The sequence below is a fragment of the Canis aureus genome, chromosome 35 (assembly GCF_053574225.1).
Source record: "Canis aureus isolate CA01 chromosome 35, VMU_Caureus_v.1.0, whole genome shotgun sequence".
NCBI classification, from domain to species: domain Eukaryota; kingdom Metazoa; phylum Chordata; class Mammalia; order Carnivora; family Canidae; genus Canis; species Canis aureus.
The window spans coordinates 19,406,315-19,427,973 of record NC_135645.1 but is presented as its reverse complement, the minus strand read 5'-3'; the positions used below and the strand labels follow the sequence as shown (position 1 = coordinate 19,427,973).

At 36.4% G+C, this 21,659-nt stretch overlaps 1 long non-coding RNA gene across 4 annotated transcripts in view; it reads right to left on the bottom strand.

Annotated features, from left to right (window-relative positions):
* The window catches only part of LOC144305133 (uncharacterized), a 332,824-nt gene that overhangs the window by 42,192 nt on the left and 268,973 nt on the right, over positions 1–21,659 (bottom strand). For 2 of the 4 annotated variants that reach the window (XR_013372152.1, XR_013372151.1), the window contains exon 7: positions 8,890–8,993. The exons of 1 other annotated variant lie outside the window; for it this stretch is intronic. This is a non-coding gene — a long non-coding RNA (uncharacterized LOC144305133). Of the gene's footprint in view, positions 1–50; positions 216–8,889; positions 8,994–21,659 lie in introns of those variants that run through there. One more of the 4 variants, XR_013372157.1, reaches the window with a different exon arrangement.

The following is a 21,659-nucleotide window of genomic DNA, read 5'->3' as shown; positions in this document are numbered from 1 at the left end:
AGGCCAGGGTCAAGTGATGCTTCTGGGAAGAAATCAACAAAGTCACAAAATGTCATGCAGCTTCTCTTTACTCCATACTTTTCTGACTGGCTGAACAAAGAGGGAGGACCTAGTGCAGGACTCTCGGGAAGCAAGAAAAAGTGGTAGCAGCACCATGCAGGGAACCCATGATTCCTCAACCATGGGGAATCCCTTCTGCCGAACACTTGATTAGCCTGCGAGGAGAGCAAGAAATAAAATTTTATTGTGTTAAGTACTGATAACTCTGGGCTGTTTACTTTAACAGCTAGCATTAATTGCTTGAAAAATATTCATTGTTTATATTAAAAGAGACCAATTTAAGATTTGAGTTCTTTAATCTTGAGCATGTTTTGTCTACCTTTCTAATGTTTTCCCCTCTTGGGTCATTTTTTCAGTTATTTCCTTGTTCATATCTTTCATTGGTATTTTTTTTTCTCCTGAAAAATATCCCCTGGGGGGAAAAGAATCTTTAGGTTCTATGGCATGAGTGCTTCAATCTATTTGTTCATTAGCTACCATTCTGCTTGAATTATGTAAACCTTCCATGCCTCAAACATCTCTGTTACCTGACGAACTAGAATCCAGTTCTAAAATCTGATTCTATAAATTGTAGTACATGTGATTACAGTTTGGTCTTAAAACCTTGAAATAATTTCTAGAAATTTGCAAACTCTATAATTATCAGAAGAGTTCTGATCTTAAAATATGTTTCTACCTTTTTTTCTACTTATCTTTCTTTTAGTTGCTTTTTAATGATATATTATATGAAAATAGTGGTGAAATAGTGAAACTAGAACTGCTTGTCAGAAAAACATGAGATAAAACAGACCTCACATGCCCTCTTTCATGAGCGTATATAAGTTCAAGTGATTTTTCTGTTAAGATATTCATTTGGACGGGTGATTAAAAAAAACACTACAATAAACAACCGCCAAAAACACCCTACAAGAATTCTAGGCCACATGTTCTTAATTTCCATTTGCCTTAACTTTCCCCATAAGAATATGATAACTCATGCAGAACTGAGTTAGAATCCTTAGTGTACATGATAAATATTAAGCTTTCAAAATGCAGTACTGCTAGCATTCTAATTTTAATTATCCAATGTACAAGACAAGTTAATCTTTCAGAGATAATCCTGCCTACTTTGAATAATAGCAAATCGGAAGTTATCAAACACCCAATCTAAAAATCTGAGATGTATCTGTAACACAAATAAAACTACTATGATAAAGGCATGTACAGAAGATTGTGATAGCCAAAAGGAAGACATATTAGAGAATAATCTAGTGGGTTGATAGCAGTTTCTCAGACAGTAAAAGAAGAATATCTGTTTAGGTCTGAGGTATAAAATGGAATGAGTTTTAAGAAAATAGACAAAGGACTGTGGTCAAAATTAGGTGTCATGCGAAGTATCAGAAAATGAGGTTACAAATTGATAGAGGGTAAATTGTAGTGCCTGGGAGTAGAAGCGTTAAGTTCCCTGCCCAGATCTCTTTTCTTTGGATGGATGGCCTACTCATTTTCCAGCTCGTGTTAGTGTGGGCCACCAACACCTAGTTGTTGGGTCCTTCTCAGGAGAATCGCCCTTGGTCTACAAGAGTCATTCTGCCCACAAATGCTTGGGAGGTTACACTTTCCCTTCTGGAGGGTGATCCATTGCCAACGGCTGTTATGGAGTAAAAAAAGAAAGCCTGGCTTCCTTGTCTTGTGGGGACAGTTCTGTGGAGACATAGCTGATCTAGTGGGCTGTAGTATTCAGGCACTGGTCAGATGACTGGTCATTATAAGTGGTACTAAATAAGTGATTTTATATAAGCATTAGACTTATACAATTATGAGTATTGGTGAAGAAGTCTCTGGAAGACTGTTACTACTGCATCTGATGATAAATATGAAGTTGCCAAAAGTCATCCAACTGATAGTAAGAAAAAAAACGCAGACATAAAGTGGGAGAGAATAAGAAGGAACTGAAACTCATGCTAGAACCAACGAGCAAAAACTGAAAGCTTTATCTGTCTCCCACTGCCTCCAACCTCAATGACACAGCTGGCCTGTAGATGAAGCTGGAGACCTGTATCAGGGAGCTTCACCTTCATCTGCTCCAGGACTCAGAGATAAGTGAAGGAGACCACATGGGAGCTGCAGTGGCTTTGGACCCAACCACCACTTCTTGCCAAGTGCGAGAGTCAGCAGATGGGGTACAATGGAAGCAATCTGCAACAGCACCCAGTGCCCTCCATTGACCTCCAGAGTAGAACAGCAGTTGCTTCACTTCTGAAAATTCTTACAAATTCCATGCATATTTCTCTTATGGCCAACCTTAAAGCCAAAGCCAAAGAAGGAAGAGGATTCAAGGAAACACAGTTTCAACCTAACTACATTGATATGGTACAGAAATCATCACAAGTTCCCATAGTATCAGCTGAACACACATTTTTACCTAGACTTTATGGAGCTTACAGCTGAGCACACAGTTAGACCTCGATTCTTCTGAAGATTCTGTTTCCCAATCACAGGCTTCACCTAAAAGCATGTATCAGCAAACCACTTGTTGCAAGAATTCTGTTTTGGTCTCTGTTTCTAGATAATACACTCTAAAGCAGTCCCCATCATGCTAATGGAGACTGGGAGATGTTGATGGCTATTTTTTTTTAATTGGAGGATTCAGTAAGGTAAATTATTGAAATCAAGATGCCAAAGGTTTTAAGGTGCACTAAAAAAAAAATACTGCCAATTTAAATTATGAAGCAATGCTTCCAATCACTCAAAATTATTCTTTTACATTTGTTGAAAAGTTATTTTTAGAATTAAACATTTACCTCTATCAGTTATCATTTTTTTTATCAGTTATCATTTTTATGATACCTTGTAAAAGGATAGAATGAAAATAAAATGGTTAAGGTATTTTCAAAACTTTTTCATAAGAAGTAAAAATTGAGTCACTTCCCAATTTGGGAATATCGGATTTTACATACGAAATCTTTGTCCATGCTGTCAAGAATGTTGGTAATACATTTCTTAAAGAACTGATAAAAAACAAAAGCCATTAGTGCTCAAGAGCTAGATGTGCAGTCATATAAAGCTAGACTACTTCTTAAACTTCTCTTTAGGAATGTGGTTCTACCATTGTTCTTATTTTTCCTATCACTGACATCTATGCAAGTTATGATACTGGGGCACTTGAGATTTGGGCACAGATACTGATTACCTCCTCCTGACTGCCACCTGGCTGGCAGTGATTGTAAGAAGCTCTCTGATTGCAAACAAGTTAAAATGTGAAAAATTGAGTGATTAGAATTAATAAACTATAGTATCTGAAGAGGAATTGAAAATGGACAGATAGTAATTAGGAAAATGAGTTACACGGCATTTGGGTTAATCTAGACAAAAGATGACAAGGGCCTGTATTAGAATGTTAGCAGTAAATCAGAGGAAGGATTTGAGTTGCATTCAGGATGCAAAATGAGTGTGGATGTTTAAAGTAAAAAATCCTAAATGAAGATATTCTTGGTACATGTATATTAAAGGTTCTGGAGGTTATACCAAATTATACCAAATAAATACAGCTTTACAAATAGGAATGTATATAAAGAATAAAGCTCAGAGTCAGAAAGTTAAAGAACTTTTTGTGATTTCACAGTTCTTAATGAATTTGTAGATTTATACAGATATAGTTGAATCTGTTGCCAATATTAGGGTGTTAGAGCAACTCCCACACAAATTATTTACATTTATTAATTAAATACTGATGTTGAGCCTCAGCTTCTGGACAGACTCCTTATCTACAAATAAGGATTCCTGTCCTAAAATAACATACTTATGAAATATGATAATAATATTTTGTAATACAGTGTGAAATTGATCTACTCAATTATTATTATGGTTTAGATTTATTCTCTTCCACTTTATGATTAAATAAACAAATTGTATCTTGAAATATGTCCATTATTTATTCTTTTTATGCATTTTAGTTAGTTGAAGAAAACATCTTATTTGCATTAATAATACCTCCAGATATGTGTATATGTCTAAATCAATTATCAAGCAATATTGCATTGGTTATTTTAATATTTTACAATAACTAAATTCAACCTTTAAAACTTCAAAGACTTTGATTACCATAATATAGACTTCAAAGCAGATCATTTGACAAAAACATAATTTTATTGACAATATCTATTCCTAACACAATTTTTAAAATAATTTATAATTTGTTTACTTGGAGCTTTGTTTCACCATACATTTTAATCTAAAATATGATTTTTCTTTTTTCTTTTCTTTTCTTCTCTCTCTCTCTCTCTCTCTCTTTTTTTTTTTTTTAGAGAGAGAGAGAGGGAAGGTTAGGGAGGGCCAGAGGGAGAGAGAGAATCTTAAGTGGGCTCCATGCCTAGTGTGGATACTGATGTGGACTTATCTCACAATCCTGAGATCATGACCTGACCCAAAATCAAGAGTCAGATGCTTAACCAACTGAGCCACCCGAGAACTCCTATAAAATATGATTCTTTAGAGAAAAATTGCATGATCAAAATTTGAAACACCAAATTATGCAAGTTAATATAAGATAAGGAAAAATGTAGGTCTCTCACCATCCCCTCACATCATTTATGATTACCTCCTATAGGTGAGGCAAGTAGATACAATGTTAAACAAAAAACTAAGCTGAATAAAGCCTCACATTTAGAATTTGTCAGTTCTTGCAGATACCATCACTTGGTTTCAAAAATAAGCTGTAAAGCATCTGTTAAGAATCAAATGATTTCCATCTGTCACCACATGCGTCTGTCATGCATATATTTATGTAAGTGTTTATGTAAAAGAAAATAAAATGGTTCATAAACCTATTTACTCATCGTCCAGCTTCAGTATTATCAACCTTTAGTCATTCATGGCTTAATATAATGTTTTCTATTACAATTATTATTAACTACCACCACCACCATTTGAAGACCCTTGTTATGTGTTAGTGTATCAGTTAAAGTTCTTAGTTGTCATTAGTAGAAAAAAACCTAACTAATTTAAATGGGGAAAAGGGTTACTTGATAAAAATAAAATATAGAAGGATCAAAAAATTCTTGGAGATAAAACATTCAGGAGCACTGCCAAAAATCACAGTAAAGCTTCCTTAATCATCACTGAAAATTAAGTGTAGCTTCTATCTTTACCATAATCTTGCCAAGTAAACTTGACATAGGCTTTTATTCTATACGCCTCTAGCTTCAGTGATGTGATTAGCAATATCTAGCACACATGCCTCTGCATACTTGCAAGAAAGATTAGAAAAACTGGTAACTGATTTCTGTGGTGGGAGGTGTTCTAAGAATCACAATGTGGGACATTTCTTAAATATAGAAAACTAGAGCAGGTGCTGGAAGATGAAAGAGGAGCACTAATCACTCCATTCAGGCATCAGGCACTGGGCTACATATTTTACATGAATTCTTAGTCAAATTTGTCTATAAGTCTCTTTCCTCACTTTAGAGAGAAAGTGATTAAAATTAAATAAGTTTCTCAAGGTTATATAGCCACTCAATAATGAAACTTGGATAGCAATAAAGGTCTATCTGATCAAAGTCTCTGTTAACCACTGCACTGGTTTTGAATTAAAAAAGACTATTTACAAAAGCCATCTGCTGTAATCAAATTCATCTTCTTGCAATAAGACCGTGAGAGTTAAGGAGAATGTTCAAGAAACTTGTCTGAAGTCCTAGTACAAGCAACCTTAGACAACCTTTACAGCAGAGCAGACTACCTGATAGGAGTTTGATAAATAATGGTGCCTACAGTTATTCATGCTGCCTACTAATTTGGGGAAACTGGTATCCCTAAATTCAGAGTCCATCTTAACTATTAAACTTATTCTAGAATTTACTCAGGATACCAAAATTGGAAGATCAATAAAATATCTAAGACAAACAACCAAAACTCCAGAGAACAAAATGGAAATGGCACTTAGCCAAAGATTGATGGGAGACAAGACATCCATCTCTTCCCAAGGAAGAACGCTTGATTTGTTGCTGCATTTGCTTGAAATCAATCTCAGACATTCAGACTGAAAGGAACAATGACTCCATAAAAAATGAATACAAGTTAATGAAGCTTATACACTTGAAATTATGTCAGAGATTTTCTATATTCCTGTGTTCACATACCTATAGATGTATATAGACAAGTACACATAGGAAGGTAGAAGGCTAGAGGAGTACATTAAAACTGGGGGAAAATCATCTGAGAAGAATTTGTTAGTCTAAGAAATTTTCATTATCAAAATTATATGTACAAAGACTTCTTCCTCCCATGTTCTTGAAGGACCTATTTTTGGATAAGGTAAAATAAAACTAAGAAAAAAAATTTTAAGTATCTTATAAAATTGTCAGTCATGTTGTTATATACTGTACTTATAATGTTTTTTGCACTTATCAAGTTACTTATCATGGAGGGAACATTCATAGAAATGGAATTTTGAAGTATAAGGAAATGCATTAAAGCTTTTGGTTCCATTATGCTTTCTAGAGTCATACAAAACTACAATATGACAGTTGTATATGAAAATAGCTACTCCCCTACATATTATTTCATTAATATTCTCTAATATAATAAATTTCAGATGAGTTTTAAATGAGTATTTCTTTTATTTCTATTGAGCTATTATATTTTATATATGTGTTATGTTTTTCATTTGAATTGCCTGTTCACATCCTTTCCCATTTTCTATTAGAGTGCTTGTGTGTATGTGTGTCTACGTTTATTGCTGTTTAAGAACATTCTGTGTATCAAGAAAAATATAGATTTCGTATTTATTGCAACATTTTTCTATTTGTTTATTTTCCTGTTATATGTTTGTTTTTTTATATATTTAATTTGGTGTAAAGATGTTTTAAACATGTGGCCAATTCTAACATCTTTTCATTAAAGATTCTGGAATTAATCTTAAAATTTAGAAAAGTTTTCCCTGTCTCTTATGTAAATATCCACTCACTTATATTTTCTTCATATATTGTGAGTTTATTTCTCATTGACAATTTAAATTTTTATAAAAAATTCACTTTTATTGCAGTTATATATTTGTATATGTGTATACTGCATATAATTTACATTTTCCCCAATAGTTAGCCATTTGTCAATTTATCATCTAAATGTAATATTTACTTTCTATTTGACCAATCATACTTTGTTTTCCCCTTTTCTCTCTTCTTGTTTATCTTTTAGATTCATCACACATCATTATTATCAAAATTTTCCATTTTTCCATTTTCCATTTATGCATTTTTTGGGGGTACCCTAAACACTATACAACAAAAATTCTTACTGTCTTACAGTCCAATTACTTTTTTTTTTCAGTCCAATTACTTTTTACAAATAATTACTTCTTCAGTAATACTAGTATCTGTTTTTAAAGAATTATGAAACTAGGTGGCTTTGAAGAATTTGCATAACTTTTGGGCATACAGCCTGCTGAATATTTATTTTGTTTTCATTAGTTTTAGTTCTTTTTTAGTGTAATAATGTCAGTAAACTATAGAGCAGATTAAAAGACAGATTTTCTTCCTCCATGAAGAGAACATGTACCTATTAAAATCTGAAAGAGTGAAAAGCTATTTCATCCTAAAGTCATTAGATAGGCCAGAAAGGTGGGAGCTCATATAGTAGATGGGTATATTGTCGGTGTCTTTGCTATGTACGGAGTTAAAACTCCAGGGTAAGAAGGGCACCTATGCTGAAGGAGACAAGAACTCCCTCAATATGAAGTTAATATGAAGTATGGAAGACTGATTAAGGAAATAATATATTGTCAGAGAAGAGAGTTACAAGTGTGATAAAAAGGAATGGCTGTAGCAATCTCTGTGTGGTTGGTTTAGAATTGAAGTTTTTCAGTGTGAATTCATGGAACTAAAAGATGGAATAAAGGAAGGGAGGAATTGAGGGAAGGGGGAAGAGGAAGAACAAAAAAAATGAGAGGAAAGAAGGAAAGGAGAGAGAGAGAGAAGAAAAAGAGAGAGAGGAAGAGAAAAACAAAAAGGGGCCTATGTTGTACAGTTTAGTACTATCTAGAAGATCTCAAAGTAGGGACCTACTTTGATCTTTTGATCTTATTATAAAATAAGATCATCTGACACCTATATCTTAGTTTCTGAATAACATTCTCTACTAATTGAAACTAGAATTTCTCAGATAAACGGTTGATTCCAAGGCAGCCACAGGAAAGTACAAGATAAGCCTGTAAGTAAGGAAGTGCTCAGAGAATGACAGAAATATGTTGATCCAATTACCCATTGCTGCATGACAAGCCACTCCAAACTCAATAGTTTGAGACAATTTATTATTATCTCTCATGGTGGTAGAAGCTCAGCTGGGTGTTTATTGTGTAGGATCTTTTCAAGTGACTGCAAACAAATAGCATCTGGTACTGGAATCATCTGAAGGTCTAACTAGACTAGATGTCCAAGACGGTGCACTCAAATAACTGGTAATTGATGCTGGCTAATTTTTAGGAGCTCATCTTGGGATGAATGCCTACACATGTCTTTTCCATGTGGCTTACCAAGTGGTTTCTGCATTTCGAGAAGAAACATTCTAAGAGCAAGCATTTCAAGAGAACAAGGCAAAGCTACAAGACTTGGTATGACTTAGTTTGGAAGTAATGTGGTGTCACTTGTGCTGCATTCTATTAGTCACCAAGGGCAAACTCAAATTCAACGTGAAAAGGAACTATACAAATACCTCCTGTAAATACCAGGAGACATGGTTCATAGGCAGGCCATCTAGATATCACAGTCTGCCTTTCAATGACTTATATCCCTCCTATCAGCAAAATACATTAATTCACCTCAATGACTAACTCCCACCCCCCTCCCAAAATCTTACTTGAGGCAGTATCAGGCTCAGGTTTGGTATTCCGGTGCAAATAGTCCTTGGAAGTAGTTCCTCAGGTGCATTTTCTAAAGTGCAGGTCGCCAGCATGACAAACACTAGTTTAGGTAAAATATGAAATACATTTAACTGATTGACTTTATATTATAACACCAAAATCACATATTATAAATTGAAAGATAAAGTACTACCAAATACCGGAATTAAATTAGAGATGTTTAAGAAAAATGAAATGGTTTCATAGCAAAATAAAAACTGGAAATACAGAATTTAGAAGTAGATCAAAGGTTGGTAAACTTTTCTGTGAAAGGCCTAGAGATGTTTTAGGCTTCGCAGGCTACCTACAGTCATTGTCACATATTCTTTTCTTCCTTTTCTTTTTATAATCGCCAAAAATGTGAAAATCATTCTGAGCCTGTGAGCTGCATAAAGAGAGCCCAAGAGTCAGACTTGACCTGCAGACTATTGTTTGCCCATCTCTGTGTTAGATCAATAATTAGTAGGTATAAGAATCATGAAAGAAATATAGCAACTTTGGTTATATGAACTGTGTTTTAAAAATAAATATGCAGTGTTTATGAGCAAATTTCTATCTTAAATATTTCTTAGTTGTATACGGGATCTATATCTCACATATAGGGAAGCTGAAAATATATCTGGTTATTATAAAATCCTTAAGTCAAATTACGATTTATAGCAATTATAAAATTAGTTACCATACTTCCTCAGGAAAGTGCTCCTTTGGTTTTTTAAAGAATTGAAAAGGCAAATGTAAGGGTAATACATTTTAATATCAATCCCAACCATAACGTTTTCTGTGATGTATTTCTCCAGTATATAATTTGCTTTCATACTACTCCTGTTTAGTTACTAAATATTTCACTTGAACTGCCGAGGGCTGTTCATCTAGGAGGCAGTCTGCTGAGGAAGCAGATGCAAATTGTGCTTGGTCATCAAGCTCCTGGACTTTCTAATGGACAGACTCGGAAAGTTATTTAGGCAAGGACTGGCATTTTCCTATTTGTTATTGAACCTGGAGTTAACTGACTGCTTCCTGACTTTTAAGAATTAAACTGTTGGAAGGAAAAGCTTCTCAAATTGTCTGCCACGATGGAAATCAGTTCTAAATACAATTACTCATAGGTTTCCGCAGAGTTTGACTTCATGTCAGTGTAAAATTCTTTCCTCTGAGGGAAAGGGACAGATGAATGGCAGTGAGCACAAAAGACCTTACTTGTTATTATCAAATCAAAAATCAATGTGTTTCTCTTGAGGCAGAGTCACATTTTGGTTAAGAGCACAGGCTTTGGAGGCTGAAAACCTGTGTTCAAAACTTGTCTCTGCAGCTTTGCTATGTGGGAGAAATTGGGCAAATTATGTCTTCCGTTTCCTTATCTGTAAAATGGGGAAAACAAAAGTATCTTACATGGGACTCTTGAGAGGATTCCATGAGTTAATACAGAAAATCCTCGCAGAAGAGTACCTGAACTTTCACGGTTTAAAAAGAAAAAAAATTGTAGGCTAAAATGGCAATGGAAAGCTCTCCGATTGCAGCCATTTCATGAGTGGCTTTTATGATTTCTGCCATTCCTATGTTCCACCTTCTTGAATTTTCCTCTTAACAATTCTTCCATCATTAATATTTACCTGATATTTTTCTGTATATTCCAGTAAAACATAGTTTAAATGGAAGCTTAATATCACATTTCTAAGGGAAAATCAGTGTTCTTGACATAGATACAAGGTAACAAATGTTAAAAATAATAGTTTTTATTTTCAACTGCTAGATAACGTTGACTGCCAAATGCACTGAGCGCTCTCCTTGCTGTCTCACTGATTAAAAGAAACATCATCAAGTGTTAGAGTGATGTCAGAAACAAGTTGGAACCAAACTGAGGTCTTCTGCTTGATAAAAATCACACACACACACAAAAAAAGAGGAAATAAGTAGGAAAGAGAGTAACTTTTTAGACTAAGTAATTCATGTTCTTTTAATGTTTTTCTGTGCACCACTTAAAATTATAGCTCCCACACTTTGGAAAACATTACTATGCAGGGAGGTTTAAGGAGACCCTTAGGGGTGCCTGGGTGGCTCAATCGGTTAAGGGTCTGCCTTCAGCTTGGGTCAGATCTCAGCATCCTGAGATTGAGCTCCACATAGGGCTCCTGGCTTGGAGGGGAACCTGCTTCTTCCTCTCCCTCTGCTTGCCCTTCCCCCTGCCTGTGCTCTCTCTCTCTCTGTATATCAAGTAAATAAATAGCATCTTTAAAAAAAAAAAAAAAGGAGACCCTTAGACTTTCACTGGAGTCTGACATGAGGATAGAGTTAAGACAAGTACTGTTTCAACTCCATAATCTAGAAGAGGGAACATTGCATGCAAATCCACCAAATCAGGTACGTTGCATTATCATTAAAATCACTGGGTTTAGGAGGGGGTAAAATGGCTGGAGAGCTCCTCAGTCATACCGTACAGGACTTTGAATTCCAGGCAAGGTAGGCTACAAGCAATAAACACCATGGAAAGAGGCCAAGGTCATCGGCACAGTTCGTGCGGCTCAGTTCAACACAGCATAGGACTCAAGAAGGCAACCCTGGGATGCGGGAACACAACTGCCTTATTAGTCACTGTGGCAATAAAAAGGAACCGACATGTCACTGTCATAAAAGGCAAAATTGAAGAGAAAAAGTAAGGAAGAGAAGGAAATGATGTGTACCGAGTTTCAAGGTCAGAGGACAGGGAGACTGCTGGTGCTAGGGCAGTGAGGGGAAATTCAAAGAGAAAGGGGCTAAAGGACAACATGATTTTTGGTCTTAACAACATTTTTTTTTAATTTATTTTTTATTGGTGTTCAATTTACTAACATACAGGTCTTAACAACATTGAATTTGAGATAATGATGTGATAATCAAGTGCATAGCCTCGGTGACAGAAGTTGGTTTTACATACACACATTAACCTGAAGAGATATTAGCCTAGAAAACATGGTAAACGATAAATAGGATAGAAGAAGCAGCGAAGGGAGAGCACATAACGTGTCGGGTGGGAATACCGACCAACGCTAATGATGGAGGCAGCCTGACCAGCCCAGCGGTGGAAGGAGGGAGACATCAGCATCCAGTGCAGTCTCTTGGGACCAAAAAGGGAAAGAAGTTCAAAGGAAGATTGGATTCTCTAGTGCTTAGTGCTACATAGAGAGAGGTCAAGTGGATTAAGAAAATGTGAAACACTGGATTTGACAAATAAGAGGTCATTTATAGTCCTTAGAAGACATAGTGATGAAGGCAGATAAAGGCTAAAATAGGTAACAAATGAGAGAAAAGAGAGGCAGAGAGTATAAACTATTAGACATGACTAAACTACTTGTATATTAGAGTTTTCCCTGCCAAACTGAAGTTCAAGTGCCTTACAGGCAGATACCAAAAATAATCACACACAGTTTCATCAGTTTATATGATACCTTACAAATTGAGAAGTATTCAACATTTTATCATGAACTCATTCATTCTTTCATTCATTCATTCATTCAACTGCTATTTATTATTTACTGTATGCCTCTCACTCTGTTAGGTGTTTGATAGGACACAGACCTGCCTCCTGCCCCAGGGTCTCCCAGACTTCTAGTGGAGACAGCATAATAATCAATTAATTACCAAATAATTACAAAGTGTGAGAGTCGCCAACAGGATTATATAATCCTTCAGGGGAAAGAACCCAACTCTGTGTCTGGAAAGCTAAGTGAAAGCTTCCTGGATAATATTTCTTATTAAATGCATCAGAAAAAAGTCAGTAGTAACTGAAGAATCATCAAGAAAAAAAAATTGCATTTTTAAAAGGTCACATCTTCTTCAGGGAAACCTTTTCCTCCAAGAATTTGAGAACTGACTCTGTATTACACTTCCATCCTTGACTGCCCTTCCCCCAAAACAAAGAGTTTCCAACATCAGGGGCTCCTAGGTGACCCAGTTGGTTTAGCATCGGACTCTTGATTTTGGCTCAGGTCCTGATCTCAGGGTCATGAGATCAAGCCCTGTGTTTGCTTGAGTTTCTCTCTTGCCCCTCACCCTGAGTTCTCTCTCTCACTAAAATAAATACATAAAAATTCTCCACCATCATCAAAACCAAAGATCCAAGACTTAAATCATATTCATTGACCCCATCACAGCTTATAGTGTCACACGGGCTGTGCTCTTCCTTTTAAAAGTAATGTACTTACTTGTTGAATAGCAAAGACAAGTCTTTGTGAGTTCTTGCAGCAGTTATTTTTTAAAACTGAGACTACAAATGACAGTAGGTCTATGTAGTTTGTGATTCATTCGTACATGGACTAATTTAAAACCAGGGAAGGAGGTTTGTATTGGAAATTGATAAAATTGTATGCAGGGATGAAGCATCAAATACTTTGCTCTTGATGATAGGTTTGAATTCGGTTGCAAAGACACATAAATTCTCAGTGGTACTGCATAGTCACACACAGGAACATTCTCCTTAACCCCTTAAATGCTGAAATGCAGATAAAATGATTAGGAAATCCCTCACCTTCCCCACATTTTCCTTCAGCATCAAAATACTCAGGCCTTGGGTGCCTGGGTGGTCAGTCAGTTAAGTGTCTGCCTTCAGCTTGGGTCATGATCCCAGGGTTCTAGGTTCTAGCCCAGCGTCAGGCTCTCTGCTCAGTGGGGACCCTGCTTCTCCCTTTCCCTCTGCCCCTCCCCCCAACTGGTGTGCACACACACTCTCTCTCTCTCAATCTCAAATAAATAAAGTCTTTTTAAAAAACAAAACAAAACACTCAGGCCTTGGCTTTTTAGTCTAATTTAATTAAGGAAATTAAAAGAAACAGATTTGAACTTTCATTCAAAAAACTCAATTTGGATTATTACTGTGAAATATGTCTACTCTTCAGAAGGCACAGGCTTTAGATGATTTGATAAAAGCTAAGAACGAATCTTGTTTATTCTATAAAGTATTAGGACGTTAAGACTATAAGCATGCCTTTGATCACTTCAAACCCTGCTAACAAGTCTTGGACAACTCATATAGCCAGTAGGATCAAGCCCAAACTATTTTGACCGGGAAGCCACAGCCCCACAGTCAAACTCGAACATGTCATTTCAAGTACACATCCCAGTGCTCCTGTCCTGCCATCTCTTACACCAATTTTGTTCTTTCTAGCTTCTGTGATTAATACAACTTGCCTTCCTATCTGGTCGAATCCCCTTAACCTCCCCATACATTTAACTCAAATTTCTCCACAAAATATTTTCAGTCTACTCCGATTTAAAATGACCTTTCTCTCTGAACTTCTAAATAGCAATTACCTGTATCATTTGGCAATGTAAATAACAAAATCATGAAGTCCTTTATATTCGTAAAACAGTGGCTAACTTTCATTGAGTGGGGATTTCTGATGACCCGTCTTCTTCCCCAGGCCTTAGCTTCTTGCAGTTCTGTTCATCCTCCTTTACCATCCCTTTTATTGTTCTTATCTACAAAATCCTGTTCAATTTGTGGAGTAGGGTTCTTTTTTTTAAAGCTTGCCTTCTAAAAACCATGCCTAAGAACTTTATTTTATCCCCAAACACTTATTAAGGTATTATTTTAAACCACTGTTTAAGATAAACTCTGGGTATAGCTGCTTAAAATTATATAAACTGTATAATTTTATAATTATATGTAATGATAAATAATAAACTATAATTATACACAAATTAAATAAATATATAGAATAAATTGTATTTAATTATAAATAATAAATTATATAATCCTAAATTCATATATAATAACTAGTTTGATGCACACACACACACATATATATATACACACTCATGTCTTAAAACTGGTCAAATAATAGCACAAAAGCAAACACCTATAATTCACACACACATACATACACACATACACACAACCAAGCCTAGATTTTGAGCCTCTAACTACAAAGCTTTTATTACAATTACAGTGCTCACTCCCCTCCAATTCATGGCCCTCCATGAGATGAAGAAAAGAAAGATTTCTTGGGGACCTTCATCTCTGCCCAACAATGGACCACTCAAACAAAAATCACAATTCAGTAATGTAGCTTACAAACTTCCTAAACACAGGATGACACTTTTTCCCTCGAACCAGTGCTGAGATGAATCTGTCTCTCCATTCGATTTAATTACTGAGCCTTGTTTAGGGTTTTTCCGGGGCAGGTAGTTTTCTTTTGGAGCAATGGGCTACAGAGCTGACACAGGTAGATTTATATAAGGGGATAAATCTGGAGAAAACAGTACACAGCAGTTCAATTAACCTGTTTCAGGGGAGCCTAATGTAATTGCAGAAATGCAATCACTTCAGCTGAGGTTATAAGATTTGAAGCTAACTTTATTATCTGAGGTTAAATGCATCAGTGCTAGATGTTCCTTCAGCAACTTAACTCAGTACACAACCAACCAACCAACAAATAGCTGAGTAATAATTGACAACAGAAGACTCTAGTAGCTGTCTAGACTCCCCAAATTAAATGGTAATAATAATATTCAGAAAACTCAAATCAATAAAAAGTCTTTCAGCCTTTGGCTTTTGATTCTAATATGTTAAAGAAAAGATTGAGAAGCGAGGAGTAGGAGTTAGATAAAAGTCACCAAGTGTCAGATTTAGGGAAGACAAGTTTGACCGGGTATATGTAGGAATCATTATGTGACTGGAGAAATGTTTACTTTTCCCCATGAGTAGAAAGATCTGTTTCTAAGAAGGAAAACCTGGAAGAGGATAGGACATTTTACAAAATGAATTCTTACTCCCTTGGCATGTGGATTGTACCATTCCAGCCTAGAGGGCTGTCTTAACCTTTCAGTGTTTCAGACAAGTGGCTTTCTGTAACAGAATCACGACAGAACAGGGAGGACCTTGCAATGCCCTTAACCAGCTGCATCAGACTGGGTACCCCTTGAGACTCCCCGTCACCTAGGGATAGAGATCCCATCTCGCCAACTGTATTTTTTCTAAAATACTAAGTTCTCCTCTAATAGTTGGCTTCTTTATAATAACAATGCACATTTATGAAGAGTACTCTTCCTACTACTCGTCATTACATTTGTGACCCTTAACAATGCTCTAAGCTAAATTCATTCTCACCTCATTTACGGATATGGAAAATTTAATGACTTGCCTAAGGTCACATGGCTGGTAAGTGGGATCCAAACTCAATTCTACATTATTCTTGTTCTTTAGCATTGTGTTTTATATAGCTGCACACAATTCCACTACAATGGCCTAGAAAAGTACATTTTTTCTTGTTGTAGTTTCCAAAAACATCCACGGAATATTTTTTTCCCTCATCTAAAGTCTACCTAATATCAGATCAGAATTTAAAACGTGAGAGGTAAATATTTTAGTCATATGAAACATATAAGGCACATCATTCATATTTCCTTATGAATGAATGAGATCAACTCACTAGAAGCAAAATAAATGCAAGATACAATTTCACTTCCTTGACTAGCAATTCAAAAGTTTAATAATAAGACTTTGTGAAGGAAATAAGTATCTGTATGCCTTGTTTGTGTTAGTAGAAATCAAATATTTTTGTAGGGAAATTTAACAATAGTCATCAAAATTTAAAATGACATTACCATTGACTCAGGATTTTCAATTTATTTATTTAATTTTTTTAGGATTTGTTTATTTATTAGAAAGAGAGAGAGAGTGCAGGCATAGGGGCAAAAGGAGAAGGGGAGAGAGAAAGAAAAGCAGAACCTGATACAGGGCTCAATCTCAGGACCCAGAAATCAATCACTACCTGAGCCAAAATCAAGAGTTGGTTGCTTAACCAACAGCCCCATGCATTTTCACTTTAATGAAAAAGTTTACTTAAATATGTGTGTATGCACGTATATACATATGTACATAGGTATCTACACACATTGTATATGCATCCACATATATGTATATATACATATGCATACATGTACATGCGCTCAAATATATTTGCTCTAACATTGTCTTATTAACAATGAGAATAGGGGATCCCTGGGTGGCGCAGCGGTTTGGCGCCTGCCTTTGGCCCAGGGCGCGATCCTGGAGACCCGGGATCGAATCCCACGTCGGGCTCCCGGTGCATGGAGCCTGCTTCTCCCTCTGCCTATGTCTCTGCCTCTCTCTCTTTCTCTCTCTCTGTGACTATCATCAATAAATAAAAATTAAAAAAAAAAATTGAAAGAAAAAAACAATGAGAATAAAAGGAAATGTTTATCATTTGAAGAATGATTAAATGAATCAGGATACATACACACACTGATATATTTCCAAGATAAATAATTGAGGGAGAAAAGCACAATAAAATCAGTATAAATTTAATAAAATATCTTTTGCTTAAAAATTAGTCATATGCATATATTTTTTCGTAAAAGATATGAAAGAAAATAATTCTTATATTGGAGGAGAGGATTCAGGAGAGTGGGGAAAGATGCTTATTTCTCATACAGTACCATTCTGTACAGTCACGAGTGGTAACTATGTTCATATTTTACTCCCTATCTAGTGTCATTTACTTACAACAATATTTTTCATAATGGATGTCTAATGTCTAAGTTTGTCGCAGATTCCATAATCTGCTCTCCAGCAGAGAGAGGATAGTTCATACCATGTTAGACTGTTAGTATTTGCATTTTTCAAAGTTTATGGACTCTGTAATCTGATGAGACTAATAATTTCACTTCTTTGACTGGGAAGCACATCCTGGCATTTAAAAATCTCAAGCATGAAATGGTTAGAAACAGCTGCCAAGCCTGAAAGTAAAATAGATGTCTGAGTCCTTCAAAATACACCTTCAAACAAACTCTGTAGGTATGATTGCTTCCAGTCCAATGATACCTGCAATGTTCAGGCCTAGATGTGTTTCAAGGTAATTTCTAGAACTACATCCCCACTTGTGTTTGTGTTTGCTTTGTGTATTGCACAGGAGATGCCATAGAACATCAGCAGAACTAATGGAAAAGAGTGTGTATTAAGGTCAGTCCTTCAAATCATAATCACTATTTTGCTGCCCAGCAGAAACCAAGTCTCGACAGGAAGTAAAAGCCTTGGAAATACATCTAGATAGTTGAGGAAGCAGATTCTTATACATTGCAGAGAGAGTACTTGGACCCTAGGTCCACCAGAAGTTGCTCCACTTTGTATTTATCTGCCAAAGTACACTCCCTAAGAAGAATCCATCATTTTGATATATTACAAAAATGATTTCAGGGATACTCATGAGGGGGAAAATCTGAGAAATGGATTTCTTTTGGAGAAAAATGAAGAAATTAAAATCGTCAAATTACTTAGAGGAGAAAGAGAGATGTTTGTGATAATAATGAATATCAGGATGGGTGCCAAAGGGTTGTATGATTAATACTTGGATAGAAATTAATGCTTTGATAGAAACTTCTAACTTAAATAAAACTAGCTGTCTTCTATCTATTCATTGGGGGTTTTAATGAAGGTGACGACAGTGGAATACAACGGTGTAGATGGCAGATCTTAGATGACACTCCTTGGAAACAGAGCACAGTCACTGCCATGCTAGTTAAATTTCCTCCAAGTCACATTAGAGTATTTAAGAAAAGAAAAAAAATTAAATGGTTAAAAAAAAAAAAAAACATTCTAACAAGAGTGATTTCAGTTGACGGTGAGTGATTTTTTTTTTTTTTAATCAACAGCTTCATAAGTGGTCAGAATAGAAACTATCTGGGTCATTGTCGATCTTTAATGATGTCAAATATCTGAAAGATTAGTCAAATGGAACCTCATACCACAGAGTAAGATACCACAAAATAAAAGGCAGTTGTTCGTTCGTTTATACCTCTTCAAACTAGCAAAACAATGCCGAGACCTCATAGTCCAAATAATTCAATCCGAATATCAGGTTTGGGGGATCCCTGGCTGGCTCATTGGTTCAGTGCCACCTTCAGCCCAGGGTCTTGTCCTGGAGACCTGGGATGGAGTCCCACCTCGAGCTCCCTGCATGGAGCCTGCTTCTCCCTCTGCCTGTGTCTCTGCCTCTCTCTTTCTCTGTGTCTCTCATGAATAAATAAATAAAATCTTAAAAAAAAATAAACAAAATGAAATATCAGGTTTAAAGGCGCAGATAAAAGCTCACATTCCCTTTCATGCCTTCCCAATGCCTACGGGCAGAGTAAAGCTCCTCACCTCTGAAGTACACACAGAAATGTATCTGTGCTCCCCTCCTCCCCAACTCACCCCCCATACATACACATATGTTAATTTGCATATATATGTAAATTTGCTTAGCTCAATCTTTACCGTGTAAGATACTTGTGCTGGGTATCATCTGTCAACCTCTGTATAACTTCCATCCCTTCTGTGCCCTGCAACATGTGCTGCAATTTCCATGAGCTATGCTTTCCAAAACTCCCTTTATCTTTTGATTGTCATTCGTGTTCCCCAGGCTTCCCCAGGGCAGGACACAGAAGAGTGGGAACAGAAAGACTTAGCATGCTTCTTTCCCCCACTCCCTCCTTACTTGTCCACAGGCCTGGGAATGCTATCATTCTCTAACATCACATCTCTGGTTGGATGGATCCTAGTTCCATGGCTTCAGCTCTTACCCCTCTTGTCCTAGGAGCAGGTAAGATCTTCCCACCGCTGCAACTCCCTGGTCTGCACAAACACTGGCTTGTCCTCTTAACCCTGCCCATATTTAATAAACAGTTCCTGCATCAAGTATTCTCAAACCCTTCTGAGGAGCCGTCCATTTCCTACTTCACCCTGGCAGTTTCCTTCCAGAGAGGAGAATTTTAGGTGTTCGTTAACTTTATGCTCCCAGAACTTAACACAATGCCTAGAAGAGAGTGGGCACTCAGTAAATGCTTTTGCAATGCATGAATGGATAAATGAAAACTACCAGGGTAGCTACTGTGTAAAAACTGTAAGTATAAACGATGCTTACTGCGATGAAGTTTACAATCTAAGGGGGAAAGCAATGCACAGGTGCAGAAATTCAGATCACCGTTCAAAGCTAAACCTGGTAAGTAAGGAATCACAAGCCTTCACGTTCAGATTCCAAAACCGGTGTAATTCTTTACTGTTAGTGGGGAAAAGTTACCTAATACTAGGTTAAAAAAATATGTGTAAAAAATAAAATAAATAAAATAAACAAACAACCAAAAAAAATATGTGTATACACACACACACACATATATTCAACAATCTCACAAACTCCCCACAAGGTAAACCAAGTAAGATAAAACAACGACAATCCAATACTTCTCTGCCTCAGGGGTGTGCCGGCAGCTTTGATTAGTTAATATTTATAAAGCACTTTGAAGATGAAAAGTGCTAAACACTATCTAACAGCCCTGTAAATGCAAATGTGTCAGGTCTTATGAAATTTAACAGAAATTAGAGAGTGACAAACTACTCACAAATAAAAAATGCTCAACTAAGGCTTTGCATTTAAAGAGGCCAGATGGGGGAGAAAAGACATTTCCCCCAGGGCAGAGAATCAAGCTAATCTAAACCCCAGCCCCACCCCCAGCAACACACACACACACTGCTGAAATGTTTAATTTAAAGCCTGAAAGATGATGCACTTTGTAACAGCATGTAAATCAATGTTTTATTAAAGCCGATGAATTACTATGCAGAAAAATGCAAATCACAATAAAACACATCACGAGCAGACTCAACCCTGCTCTGTTCTCAGTAGAGTAATTACCAGGCCTTGCTTTGGCAGATGGGGGTAGAGTTTAACCAGGGCTGGGCAGCTCCATCTCCTGCTTGCCTGTGGAAACCACAGATTATCCCAATCATTTCGCTTCAGCCTCAGAAGTACAAATAGTCAAATGTTCCCCCACTGCCATGTGTTAAGTTACATTTAAAAAAATGCTATGCTTTTCCCTCCATTGACTTTAATTACACTTTAGCCTAAGAGGCTTGCCTGGCCGGATGACTTTTTTTATACAAAAGAGAGGAGCTTACAACACCACAGCATTTCTCTTTAGCTTGTCCATCAGTTAGAAGGCTTAAATTTAATATCTTTAAGCTTGTCTGTCTGCAGACTGATTTTATTTATTCAGAATACACACACACACACACACACACACACGCACACTTGTGCCCTCTTGACATCCGATGAAAGAGCTAGAACTATGGCTTTAATTCCAGAATGATTTTTTCAGTGCTTAGGTCAGGACATGAGCTCAGGTTAACTTTTTTTTTTTTTGCTGTAGACAGAAAAAGGTGTCTAGGTGATGAATCCTTTTTGAAGAATACTGAAATGGTAATAAATAATATCCACTGAAATTAAATGCAAACATAAAGGGAAAAGGGTAGAAAAGAATGGAGCAAATGCAATGCAAAATGAGTTCTGAAAAATATGTCAAAAAATATCTAAGAAAGGAGACTGGGATCGCTGGGTGGCTCAGTGGTTGAACATCTGCCTTTGGCCCAGGGTGTGATCCTGGAGTCCTGGGATCGAGTCCCACGTTGGGCTCCCTGTGTGGAGCCTGCTTCTCCCTCTGCCTGTGTCTCTGCCTCTCTCTCTCTCTCTCTCTCTCTCTCTGTTTCTCATGAATAAATAAATAAAATCTTTAAAAAAAAAAGAAGAAGAAAGAAAGAAAGGAGACTAGTAGATCAATTCTGAAAAACTTTTGAAAGTGCAAGTTTTCAGTTAAGGGGGAGAGAGGAAGAAGCAGAAGCTATTATTGTCATTATAATCCATAATCTTATTTTGTATTTGGGACTTGTGAAACTCGTATTTCAAAGAAGGCCTTCAAAGGT